At 38.4% G+C, this 14,154-nt stretch overlaps 1 pseudogene; it reads right to left on the minus strand.

The window, feature by feature from the left end:
• Nucleotides 1-744: 744 nt before the first annotated feature.
• On the minus strand, nucleotides 745-8,757 carry LOC147910720 (uncharacterized; annotated as a pseudogene).
• Between the last annotated feature and the right edge of the window lie 5,397 nt (nucleotides 8,758-14,154).

The following is a 14,154-nucleotide window of genomic DNA, read 5'->3' on the forward strand; positions in this document are numbered from 1 at the left end:
TAACATAGTATTATATATACTATATTATATTATACATAATATGTATAATATAATATAGTATATATAATGATATTTATAATGTGTATAATACGTATTTATATTTTTTTATAATAAATATAAGTTTTACAACACATTTTCTTTATGTATCCATTGTGCGAATTGTCAAATTCCAACCATTTCACGTAAATCTCGTTTCCTTCTTGCGCAACATCATTTCAACGAGATGCACGTCGGGGTTAACGACGCTGTGCAATTCGTATTCGTAGAATCCTCCAGCAATAGCTTCTCCGCGAGAATCTTCTAGAAGATACGTCACTGGATTAGTTTGTTGCACTTTGATAATTTTAAATACCTCCGTATACTCCAAATTTCGGCGTGTAACCTTATCAAAGACTATCTTGAATTTGCTCGCGCGTACCAAATTACTCACATCGTATCACAAGGATGCGGCAATTTTTTATGCGATTGTAAACCGTAGTTAAGAGCCTGTCTGCAATCGAGGGGGTAACGTCAACGGGACGCATACCAATAGTTCGATGCTTGTGGGCGTTGTAATTTGATACGAAACGCGGCAGAATGTCAATCCATTTGTAATTTCCATTGTGTGTAAATTGTTTCCACATGTCGTTCTTCAATATACACTTGAACCGTTCGACGACCGAAGCCTTCATTACAAAACACGTGAAATAATGGTTGATGTTGTACTTCTTCAAGAGTTTCTGCACATTCGAATTATAAAATTCCTTTCTTTTGACCGTATACAAATTTTTCGACATTTTTCATAGTCTCGAATTTCATAGTCTCGCCTTCATCATCTCGTTCCCGCTCTTGACTTTGAGCAGCTCGACCCGTGCTTACTCGCACGTCGATAACGATGAGAATATAACAGTAACCTCTGTTGAATCGCAACAAAAGGACGCATCTCGACCACATCCGCCTGCCATAGGTTATCGTATCCGTGTACTATGACATATCTTCGCAGAAAATTTTTTCTCGCTGGAGCGTGCAATTCATCAACTAGAAAACATTTTTCAGTCATTGTGAATAATTATTCGGCATGATACACTTCTCGAATCGTCTTTTCAAATTCGTTTAGCATAACCTGCACATTATTTTGTAAGGCTGTAATCTTCCTCTCGATTTTATTCAGACGATCTTTCAAATCTTGAACACTCTGTTGCACGTATCGTTTATTTGCCGCGTCAGCATCATCCACTAGTAACTACTCGTCGAATCTTGCGCGACTTTGCGTCAAAGTCAGTTACGACTATGCAAAGAGCGTTATCACACACATAATTCCTGAGCAATCCACGCCACTGATAGTGCGATTCACTTTCTCCTTTTCCAAGGGATAGTCCAAACTTGTTGATCGGCATTGCGATGTCAACTGAACGACATGTATAGAATGAGGTTAATTTATAATCAGACCGGCTTGCGAAATTCTTCGATAATCGACAGAATCTCGTTGTCATGACCATTGTAACCCGCCTGGCGCGAGGCCTCGAGCAATCGCAGACGATCCACAATTTCGTTGGGATCGTCCCAATGCATATATAGTCTAATTATTCTTTAGCGTCATCGTACGCGATAAATCTATTCTTTTATTTATTCCTGTTCCAACTTTTTTACCTGACACCAATGGCACTATTATGTTCTTGTACTTGTATCCCTTACTCATTACTTGATTACTCGGGTTATGACCCGAGTAATCAAGTAATGAGTAAGGGATGGTTATGACCGGTAAGCATTTGTTATCAACAGAATGCTCCTGTAGATCAGTACGTCATTATCTATACAAATATTTTTTTTCATTGGAAAATTTCATAAAAATTAACTCGTACAAGCCCAATGTTCCATCTTTTCTCATCTAGAATTATATCGTCGTTTTTATGCAAGGTGATACGTTTGACACTAAACATCGTTCCCTCGTCGCTGAAATAAACTCCATACACAACATTTATGTTGACGGCTTCTTTCCGCTTAGGACCGCTTTCAGATATTTCTGTCCCAACGGACCATAGCATGCAGCTTTTCTTGCCCCTCGAATGTTTGAAGTAGGTGTTGAATAGATGTTACAAGCGGTTCATCGGCAATCTCGAAAATTTCTTCGACGGTGGGAGCACGGTGGGGTTATACGATAAATCGCGTGATTGTATTATTTCAGACACTTCGTTCAAAGTGGATGATACGATTCTTGATTGACTCAATATTGATTTCACAGGCGTGGAAGTCTGTATAGGATTGTCGTGTGCAAAGCACTCGGTCGTTTTCTTTTGAGTTTTAGTTCCTCGTCTTCTCCCGAAAAGAATGTTTCAGTCATAACAGGATCCTTGGAGGATTCAACAGTGTTTTCAACAATCTATTTCAACGGATCGATAATAGATTTGAAGTGTCTCTCTAATGCGATATTCTCTTCCATTTTATCAGTCTTCAAAGCGTAGTACTTTTTGCGAATCGAATCGCTCGTTTTCGCAATTTCCTTAGCTATCTTATCACGATCTTTGCTATTAACCATGTCAACGTATCGAGGTCAACTGATCACATCACGATATTGCAAAGTCATTAAATCCTTTTCTATCCCATTCATAAGCGCACTATCCTTGTCAATCACTAGAAATCCATACTTTTGCTGCCAACATTTACGACATAAATCCCCATAGGATATATCGGTATTCGTGATCGTTGTATACGCGTTTTAGATTGGTATCATCCTGTTTGAATAAATTTGCATTGTCGCGTATAACGTGCTTCGATATCTTTAGACGCGTACGTTTGACAGAGATAGAAGTAGTCGACGTCTGCGTGTCCTATTGCAAAGTACTCTCTTATCGTGTTCTGCTTATTGTATGCCATGTCATCAAAGATAAAGATGGAATTCGGGAGCGCCTCGCTCGGTGAAATGACGTCGCTGTTATTGGAGAATGTAAAAATATATCGATTTCCTCGATCGGCTAACAAATTCGCCAGGTATCGATATTTCGATTGTTGCGATTTTGAGTACACATACACGTTCTTGAATCGTACGCCATGCGAACTTTCCAACAGGCTTATCAGCACGTTCGTCGCAATTTGACACGGTCCGCAGATGACAGCATGTATAGATGCCGGTAGCATGTCGCCATGCTCGCGCGTCTCTTTATCGGTTTGCACTTTGCCATCAAGATTCGTCACTTTGATCGCCTGCGACTGGCGCACGAACCGCATATTTTCTCTTTCCAAAATACTGAAAACAATATCGGGCCTATTTATAGAACTGTGTAAAGCGAAATTGATCAGTAATTAAAATGTTTCTCATAGTGTCGGATGATCTGCACAGTTTAATCTCAAAAGAACTGGAATACATACCGAAAATTGTACTGCTACGAGAATTTGAAAATTGAATAGATCTGTTGTGAAACAGATTACCAGAACATATACGAGCAGATTTGGAGGTGCGACAATACCGTCAGTGCCTGAAACATTACAATTTACCGAGTCATCAAATGCATATCGACGGCACCTTTGATAAAGAATTGCAATGAATGTTGTCGAGAGGCTTGTTAAACCATGCAATAAACGCACTTCCTTTCGAACTACATATTCTCAAATATCAGTTTTACGATCCGGGAACGCGATTGGAGAAGCGATTGGTTAAAGGTGATCAAGAAATTAATTCATTGAATGCTGCGTATCGCGAGCATGATATAGCGTATTCGCATAGCAACGATCTCGCAGAACGACACATGGATGACAATATACTCGCCGAAAAGGTGCGGAAACACATTACCGCGAGTGATTCGACTTTCAGAGAGAGAGCCACAGCCACAACAGTTTGGGCAAATATGAAGACCAAAACAAAGATTGGTATAGGTTTAAAAACAAAGAAGAAAAAGAACAAGCAGATACTTTCGACAACGAAACGTGGCGATGTCCTGCCTGTTCTACCGCTGCTCGGCATTCTCGGGTCATTGGTCAGTGGCGCGGCAGAAGTCGTCAAGGCAGTAAACGATAACAAAGCGGCACAGCGTCAATTGGAAGAACTGCAACGTCATAATCGCGTCATGGAAAGCCGTCACGTTTATTTCACTCTCTACAAGCGCGGACAAAATATCGCGCGTAGAAAAAAAAAACGTCGATGAAACGCCGATAACTACCGATTTGCAATTGTAACAACTTGCAAACCGTATGCGCATTTCGTATTTTAGAGGCATTTTTATGTATATTACATTAGATCAAAGAAGTATGTCAAAACAAGAGGTATCGTAAATTTGGACAATCCCGAAGGATCCGGTACGCATTGGGTAGCGTATGCGAAAAGAGGGAATCGCGTCATGTACTTTGACAGTTTCGACAATCTTCCATTGCCAAAGGAATTTGAACAGTATCTGCAAACAGTGTAATCGAGTACAATCACACGCCTCATCAACGTTACAGTCAATTGCGGACAGCTTTGCCTGCGATTTCTACGAACTGTTGACAAGCAATTTAAGGATCGATATTTAACTCAATGCTCGTTTGAAACATGTCGCTGACGTTTACGCTGATCGGCAAGAGTAGCGTCCTCGTCGTGAGCTACTTTCCAGCAGTAGATTTGGGTGACGGCAATTACGAGCTCGGTCTGACGGACTTCGAAACGTACTATACTCTAGCTAATGTAAATTCAACAAACAACAAGTTTTACTATGGCAACAAGAAAATTGTCATTCCCGAAAGATCGTATGTAATATAGAGCGGTATCTGAAGCGTGAAATTTTATGTTCTCACGATACGAAGGGCAAGGAGGATGCAGAATTCTCACTGATTATTCGCGCCAACAAAATACGATAAGAAGTGAGATCAAATGCGTTTATCAGATAAATTTGAAAATCTCACAACATTGGCTCGCTGCTGGGATTTTCGTCGAATCGCGTGGAGCCGCGACAGTGGCACGAGTCGGACGTGTTAACAAATATCATAGTGAATATCATACGTATCGAATGCAACGTAATCGCGGGTGCAACAATAGGTGCGCGCACGCGCTACACGAATTTTCGCCGAGCGTACCGCCGGGATATAAGATATCGGAAAGGCAGATCATTCACCTTCCGATCATTGTACGGAGCATTATTAATGATCGCGTAGTGCACCAAGACGGTCGATTGCTTGATTTTTGCGGAGAAGAGATCACAGTTAGGTTGTTATAACGGCGGTGCTAATGTGAGATGCTTGTGTTGAACGAACAGCCAAAACAGACGAGAGATAACCTGGAAAGATTACACTTGGAAAGAAACTCACTGCGTCCAATGCATTCTTAAAGTTGTTGGGTTTCATCGTATGAAATGGTTGATATCCTGAACATTACCGGTGAGCCGATCTTTGACGATCGTATCGTCAAGATTGAAACTCACACATACAATCCGTACGCCAACACTACATTTGGACATATCGAGATACGGATACTAATACAGCAGCAGGATTTGTCACACGTTGTCATATAAGTTTTCTCTACATCGAAAGAAGATGGTGAAGAAGAAAAATGATCAGATGATGACGACGCTTGGAAATAATTGTGTGGCGTTCATGTTTGATGAAATTCGATATGAACTCAACGGTATGGAGATTGACCGCAACAGAAACGTTGGATTACCAGTACCATCAAGAACTAAATGACGTACGACAAAGCTTTGATTCCCCTGAACGCAGGTTGGAACTCTAAATTTGACACAGAAAAAGGATACTTTAATTTTTGTGTGCCGCTCAATGCTGTTGAACTTTTACGAGGATTATAAACGCGTAGTCGTCAACGCTCGCCATAAATTTATTTTGATACGAGCGCGCAATAATTACAATTGCTTGAAGGGAAATCCTGTGACGGAGCCTGAAATTGAATTATTCAAAGTGTAGTGCGGATGCCTCACGTTGCGTTAAACGACATCAACAAATTATCAATACTGCGAGCATTGGAAAGCGGTCATTATCTAAGTATGAGTTTCCGTTCGTGGGATATGTACGAGTATCCTCCCCTGTTATAGAATACGACAACATTCATGGACCGTCAAAACGGCGACTCAGCTTGAGAAACCGCAATTCGTTGTCTTTGTTCTGCAAATCGATCGAAAGAATATCATGTCACAAGATGTTAGCGTGTTCGACGATTGTAATTTGAGTAACGTGAAACTTTATTTAAATTCAGAATTTTATTCGTATGACGATTTAGATCTGGATTTTGGCAAAAAGAGATACGCCGTCCTGTTTGATATGTACACGCATTTTCGTAAAGCATATTATGGAATCAACTGCTTTGAAACGCTGCTCAACGTGCTCTCGTTTATCGAGAAAAGGCTTTTTGCGGTCATTGATTGCTCGCGATAAAACGAATCCATCAAGAGCACCACTATATGCATAGAATTTGAAAGGAGAATGTGTCAATACTACCCGCCAATACTACCACCTATTGCCTCATTATACACGATCGTGTAATCGAATATTGTCCATTGTCCAACGTAGTGCGCAAGATTATGTAAATTGCAAGGTTAGCAAGTATTTAGAACTTTAAAAGGGAGAGAAAAACCGAGGTGAAGCACAGTCTTGAAGAATTGCTCGTCATGATCATACCAACATTTGTGGATCTGCAAGGAGTCGTTAACAAGATATTTATCTTCAAAGAAGCGGTGCTGAAACAAGGGACCGTTCTCACACATTACATTTTTACGAGTCCCATGTCATAGAAATTTTTGATAAGATCTTGCCGACAAATCTTGCGCTTCCTGGTTGAGTGCTTATCACCATGCGATGAGAGAACGGGATAGTTCCATATAGCGAAGCGAAACGCCTGATCATGGCGGCTATATTTAAAGATAATGCTATTCTTACTCGTCATATATGTACGTCAAAAGGATACGAGAAACGAACGTGATTGTGGAACTTGCTTCTGGATGATAAGCGAGAACGCATGTAATCGAGACTTTGGATCCAGTTTTACGAAGACATAGGATCTTTAATCTGGATGATTGTAATACTACACGATGTGGAAAACATGCAAAGAATTATGCTTTGCAAAATGTATTTAAAATATTTAATTGGTGGTTGCGATACCACGAAGAATTGTATTAACATTTTTTTAAATAAAATGTATGTTATCTCACATTAATATGTTTTTATTTCCGCTATCATAACCAGTAGACATTTAAGTAAATAAATAAATATATATGTATATATATGTACGTGTGTGTGTATACCGGGTGTCTCAGAGCACTCGTACCACCCTTTTAAAAGGTAGAGATGTGTTTGTACAAAAAAATGGTTCAGACAAAATTTGCAGGATTTCGGGAGATCTATCTGATGGTGACCTTGAATTTGACCTTGAGGTCGACCTTGGGCATAACTCAAGGTCAAAGTATCGTTTTACAAATGTAAACCCTTATTCATGACATCACAAATGAAAATAGCGGAAAATTTTACGTCCGAATACGTTATCAAGCCTAGATCAAAATTACCCTTAGAGGTCATGTGGAGGTCAAGTTACTTTTAGAGCACCCGTACCAACCTTCTAAAAGATATGAATGTGTTTGTACAAAAATTAGTTCAAACAATACTAGGTATTTACATAGCTATGATGCATCCATCTGCTGATGAATTTGAATTCTACCTTTAGATTCATTTGTAGTCGTGTACATCGATTTTTAAAGATTCCTAATTATCAAGATCTTGAACAGTCGATGCCACCTGTGTCAGCGTTACCCAAGATGTACCACGTGGAGGTCACAAGGTCGGACTTACACCTCGTCGGGGTGCTTTTTTAAGGTGGTTCCCCTTGCCGTCACCTTTGTTCGTACGCATGTGTTCAGTCTAGATTTTCGAAGTGTCCTCCACGTGCATGTATGCAGGCTGTTATTCTTCGTTGAAAATCATCCGTCACCCGACGAATTTCGACAGGATCTAGAGACTGAATGGCTTCTCGAATTCTGTTCTTCATGTCTTCTGAAGTCGTAGGTCGTTCGCGGTATACGAGGTCTTTTATTCTTCCCCACAAATAAAAATCCAAAATTGTAAGATCCGGTGATCGTGGTGGCCAGTTATGTGGACCATATTTACCTATCCATTGGCCGCGAAATATGCGGTTCAGTTGTTGACGAGCAATGACAGACGTGTGGGCTGGACATCCATCCTGTTGAAACCACATATTTAGACGTAGTTGAAGTGGAATATCTTCAAGTAAACGTGGGAGTTCGTTTTCGAGTAAATCGACTAAACTGAATTAAACTACACTAAACTAAACTAAACTGAACTGAACTGAACTCAACTAAACTGAACTGAACTAAACTTACTTGTTTGTTTTGCTTTTCTCCCTTTGCTTAAGAGTTTTATAAACTGTCGGTTTTTTTTTAGGTGCGTTTTATACCTAGGTAGGTAGGTACTTAGGTACAATATTCGGGGATTATTATTCATTTATAGGTAGATATGTCTTACTCAAGCGAAGAAGCTGCGTTAATGTTGTCGGTTTTGGGTAGGGCTGGAAGTTTTCGCGAAGCTGAAAGAATGTGGCGAAATGAATATCCCGATCGTACACCGCATTCGCGCAATGTTTTCAGTCGTTTGCAACGGCGGATAATTCAAAAAGGTATCGTCCAACCGAATTATAATAAAGGAATGCAAATTCATCGTCCGCTTCGTGCAGTACGGGCACCTGATATAATTGCTTCTGCTCTTGTAAATCCTACCGATTCTTTAAGAAGACGAGAAAGAGATAGTGGAATAAGTAGAAGCACTATCAGTAGAATTTTGCGAGAAAATTCATTTCATCCATATCGAATGTCACTTCACCAGGCCATGACATTGGACGATCATAGACAAAGACTGATATTCTGTAATTGGATTACTCAACAATTACCTACTTTCCATAGAAGTATCTTGTTTTCTGATGAGTGCACCTTCAAAAGTGACGGCGAAGTGAACACACATAATCTCCGTTATTGGGCGCAAGAGAATTCACATTGGTATCGAGAAATCGATCATCAACGTATCTGGAAAGTCAATGTTTGATGCGGAATTGTTGATACGCATATCGTCGGACCATTTTTCTTTGAAGAAAATCTAAACCGTTTTCTGTATGTCGATTTACTCGAAAACGAACTCCTACGTTTACTTGAAGATATTCCACTTCAACTACGTCTAAATATGTGGTTTCAACAGGATGGATGTCCAGCCCACACGTCTGTCATTGCTCGTCAACTGAACCGCATATTTCGCGGCCAATGGATAGGTAAATATGGTCCACATAACTGGCCACCACGATCACCGGATCTTACAATTTTGGATTTTTATTTGTGGGGAAGAATAAAAGACCTCGTATACCGCGAACGACCTACGACTTCAGAAGACATGAAGAACAGAATTCGAGAAGCCATTCAGTCTCTAGATCCTGTCGAAATTCGTCGGGTGACGGATGATTTTCAACGAAGAATAACAGCCTGCATACATGCACGTGGAGGACACTTCGAAAATCTAGACTGAACACATGCGTACGAACAAAGGTGACGGCAAGGGGAACCACCTTAAAAAAGCACCCCGACGAGGTGTAAGTCCGACCTTGTGACCTCCACGTGGTACATCTTGGGTAACGCTGACACAGGTGGCATCGACTGTTCAAGATCTTGATAATTAGGAATCTTTAAAAATCGATGTACACGACTACAAATGAATCTAAAGGTAGAATTCAAATTCATCAGCAGATGGATGCATCATAGCTATGTAAATACCTAGTATTGTTTGAACTAATTTTTGTACAAACACATTCATATCTTTTAGAAGGTTGGTACGGGTGCTCTAAAAGTAACTTGACCTCCACATGACCTCTAAGGGTAATTTTGATCTAGGCTTGATAACGTATTCGAACGTAAAATTTTCCGCTATTTTCATTTGTGATGTCATGAATAAGGGTTTACATTTGTAAAACGGTACTTTGACCTTGAGTTATGCCCAAGGTCGACCTCAAGGTCAAATTCAAGGTCACCATCAGATAGATCTCCCGAAATCCTGCAAATTTTGTCTGAACCATTTTTTTGTACAAACACATCCCTACCTTTTAAAAGGGTAGTACGAGTGCTCTGAGACACCCGGTATATATATATATATATATATATATATATATATATATATATATATTTATATTTATATTTATATTTATAGCAAATAGAATTGAAAATGAGCCAATAACGGTGTAATAGCTGTTTATAGCTATTAAATATCAATCTGATAGCTGTTTATAGCTGTTAAATATCAGTCTGATAGTTGTTAAATATCAGTCCGATAGTTGTTAAATATCAGTCTGATAGCTGTTAAGTATTAGTCCGATAGCTATTTAATAGATACGTTTAATTGCGCTTCAATGCGAAGTGCTACAAGTGACAAAAATGCTGAGGTGAAATCTTTCGAGCGCGACATCTTCTCGTATACTTTTAACATCAATAATTTTATTGAGTGAGTGGTATATAAACATGCACGTTCGTTGGCGGAGAAAGCGGCTAATTTTAGTGAGAATGCGCTGAACCTCCAGACAGTGAGCGGAACTGTCAAATAACTCGGGTTAAGAATTGAATTAGATATCAACGATAATAAATGAGCTGATAAAAGGAACGTAAATAGGATTTTATTAATAGGATTTACATATATAATTTTTCGCGTTTTGATTGAACGTGATTATCAAATATTGTTTCATTTCATATTTTCATTCTTTTCCAGACTTAGTCCATTGACGTCATCATTAGAATGAGCCGACTATTTGATGATTTAATAAAGAGGACGCGCCGATTGGAAGGAAATATAATTATATTATAATTATATTTCCCTCCAATCGGAAATATAATTATATTATAATTATATCATAATTACGCGCGCGACTGTACTGTCGCGCAGTGCAAATTTATATAAGATAATTATATAAGATATATTATATAAGATATATTATATAAGATATATTATATAAGATATATTATAAAATAAGAAAAAATAAAATTAATAAATAAGTAAAACATTTCGCGCGCGAGAAGAGGATAGCAACGCAAAGAAGATAATAAGCATGGTAAAGATAATAAGTATAGCGCGCGATACCGGCGGCGGACCGCGCTGGGAGGCGAACCACGCTCAAAGGCGGCGGCAGGGGTCGATAGACCGCGGCCGGCGGATCGCGCCAGGCCATTGACCCCGCGCCACGTCTTCACGCGAACGCAAGTTTCCGCACACCTTCACTACATAATTTCTGGCTACGTAATTTCTCGTATCCGGGACATCCTCGTCCCCCGCGATGTCATCCACTATGACGTCATTTTCCTCCTCTTCCCCTGTAATGTCATCCTCTCACCTAGTAATGTCACCTCCTGTGACGTCATCCCCCTCCTCCCCCTCTGTGATGTCATCCTCTCGCCCCCTTGCTCTTTACCCCCCCCCCTCTCAGAAGACTCGAGTTAGAACCCGCCTATCTTTACTACTTTCTTGAAATAAAATATTTTCGCGTTTTCTCAAATATTTATAAACGGTTCGACATTTCATTAAGTTACTTCTGATTTTACTATTTGCTAATATTTACTATTTCTCTTAATCATAACGCTACACTTCTGTTTGATTATTCTTATTTTCATTCTAATTCTATTTATTATTCACTAGTTATCAAATTGCTTTTTGATTTTCTATTCTAACCAGGATTTAATTAGATATAGAAAGTACGCCAAAGTATGCACAACTAATAATCATTACTTCCTGAATTACGCGTTTCTATACCGAACTAATTTTTATTCTTTCGTAGTATTTCAAAAAAGTATGCCATTCTATGCTTTTTTAAGCGGAATTACATTCTACATTCTGATAGTTAGGCACAGAAATAATAACGGCAAATTACGCATTTTTACTTGAAAAATGTAAAATGGCGTACTTAGATCTAGTTAGGCACAGAAAGTATGGCAAAATACGCGCAACTAATGATCATTACATCCTGAATTATGCCGTTTCTATGTCGAACTCTAAATTTTCATTTTTTTGTAATTATTCGGAGAAAGCCATTCGATGTCTTTCTACGCAGAATCACATTCTACAATCGAATATAATTGGACATAGAAATAACTATGCCTATCTACGTCAAGCTATTGCACGAAAAAAATTGTTTCTTGAGGTACATATTTCTATGCCAAACTATGTCAAAGTATAATACTTATCTTTTAATTTTTCCGTTTGTAACAAAGTAAGCCATTCTACGCAAAATTACTTTTACTCATCCGTGAGCATTATGCATCTTCACCCAGAGAGTCACGGCGGAAATACATAAACTCATAAATAAAAATCACCTGGGAAAGTATCTAAGGAGCACAGCATTTCACATGTGAAGTGAGCCCTCATAGGTGGGCTTTATATTAAACAATAAGATTGGAAACAAGACCGTTTATGTTAAATACATTACTTTAAATACGAAGCGCCACTACAGTCTGAATGTTAAGATGTTAAACTATTACATATATTCAAATAAATGAATTAATTTCAGAAATGATAATTGCGTGCCAATATGCTTGTCGTACTTTCAACGCAATCAATCTGAAATATTAAAAAATCCATGCTATGATGGAATTCTAATTCCATCATGACAGCAACGTAATAGCATCTTGAATTCATGCAAAATGAATTCAAGATATCACCATGTTACTTTAAACAGTGTGAATGTACCCGAAATTATACTTAGGGTATAGTTTCGTGTAGGAAGGCTAAATTTTTGAAGTAGAATTCTACGTCAAACTACTTCCATGATTCATTCACGTACTTAGGCGTAGTTTTTAGCGTAGTTAAGCATACTTTTGCGCATAATTAGGCGTATTTTCTGGCGTAGTTTGCCATAGTTTGGCGTGCAAAGGCATGAATCAGCTTACTTTGGCATAGGAGTAGAATTCTACGCCAAATTACTTCCGTGTTGCAAACCGCGTATTTAGGAATAGTTTTTAGCGTACTTTGGCATAAAAATGTTTCTGCCAGGCCAAGTATAATTGCTCGGTCAAATATATACATATGAATCGAATGTTATCTGGGAAAGGACATTTGAAAGATATTCCAAAAACGTCATAAAGGCTGCTGCATCATGAAGGCTCCATTTGGTTCTTCCAAATGTTCCAAACGCTATGCTTAGATTGGTCCATTACTGTTTCGAATGCTACTATTATTACGTAAACGCCAACCTATCGAGGTGAGGCAATTGGAGCAAAACAAGAGCAAAAATGATAACGACATAATCAGAGTTACTAAAAGCATTCCGAAGGAGTTCAAGTGGATCAGTTAGTGTTACAAATGCTCTGTATCGTTTGAAACGCTAACTAGATCGCAGCCTTAAAAATATTTGAGATTTTATAACGTCTTTTAGACGTCTCTAAGCTATTACATTTCTTGGAATGCAGATAGCTCTATTGAGATATATCACAGTTATACATCCACTAACACTCAGTGTGGATGCTTGGATCATCGAAACAGCAGTTTCCATACGATTACAGAGTTAAACATACATCAAGCATCGTTGAATGAGTACGAGATTGGATGTATAACCGCTTTAGAAAAATAAGGAAATTAATTCCCAAATGAGAGAGAAAGCGTTTTTTTTTTAATTATAATTTTGTCATGTGTATTTCGGAAGTTGCAAATCAATATTATTTTAGCAATAACAAATTTAATTAATTTTATATAAAGTCATTTATTTTAATGATTTTCTTTGAGAGTTAATCTTTAATTGGGTTATAACTTTCAGTTGACGGTCCGAAATCACACCAAAATTTGAGTATTTTTTTAAATATTTAACATCCAAATTTGAGCATTCCTTTTAAGCGTTTAACGCCCAAAATTGTGAGTATTTTTTCGTAAGGGAGTTCTTCAAGTACTGCTGATTCTTCGTAACTTTAAAGGAATTTAAGAGATTTAGACCCACAACGAGATTTAGTTTCACAACTCACGGTTAATTCTTAATCGAGATTCAACTTATTTATTGTTTTTCTTCAATACTAAAATTGGAAAGAGATGAGAAACAAGTTAAATCCCGATTAAGAGTTAACTGTGAGTTGTAAAATTGGACTTTAGAGAACTGGTGTTATCAACTCCAATTAACTCTCCCTCTTAATTGACCGATTATTATTGGAGCTGACCAATCACATTTGCTGAATTGACAGTTGATACTTA

Source organism: Acromyrmex echinatior, chromosome 2 (genome assembly GCF_024713525.1).
Source record: "Acromyrmex echinatior isolate Ae372 chromosome 2, ASM2471352v2, whole genome shotgun sequence".
Classification (NCBI taxonomy): domain Eukaryota; kingdom Metazoa; phylum Arthropoda; class Insecta; order Hymenoptera; family Formicidae; genus Acromyrmex; species Acromyrmex echinatior.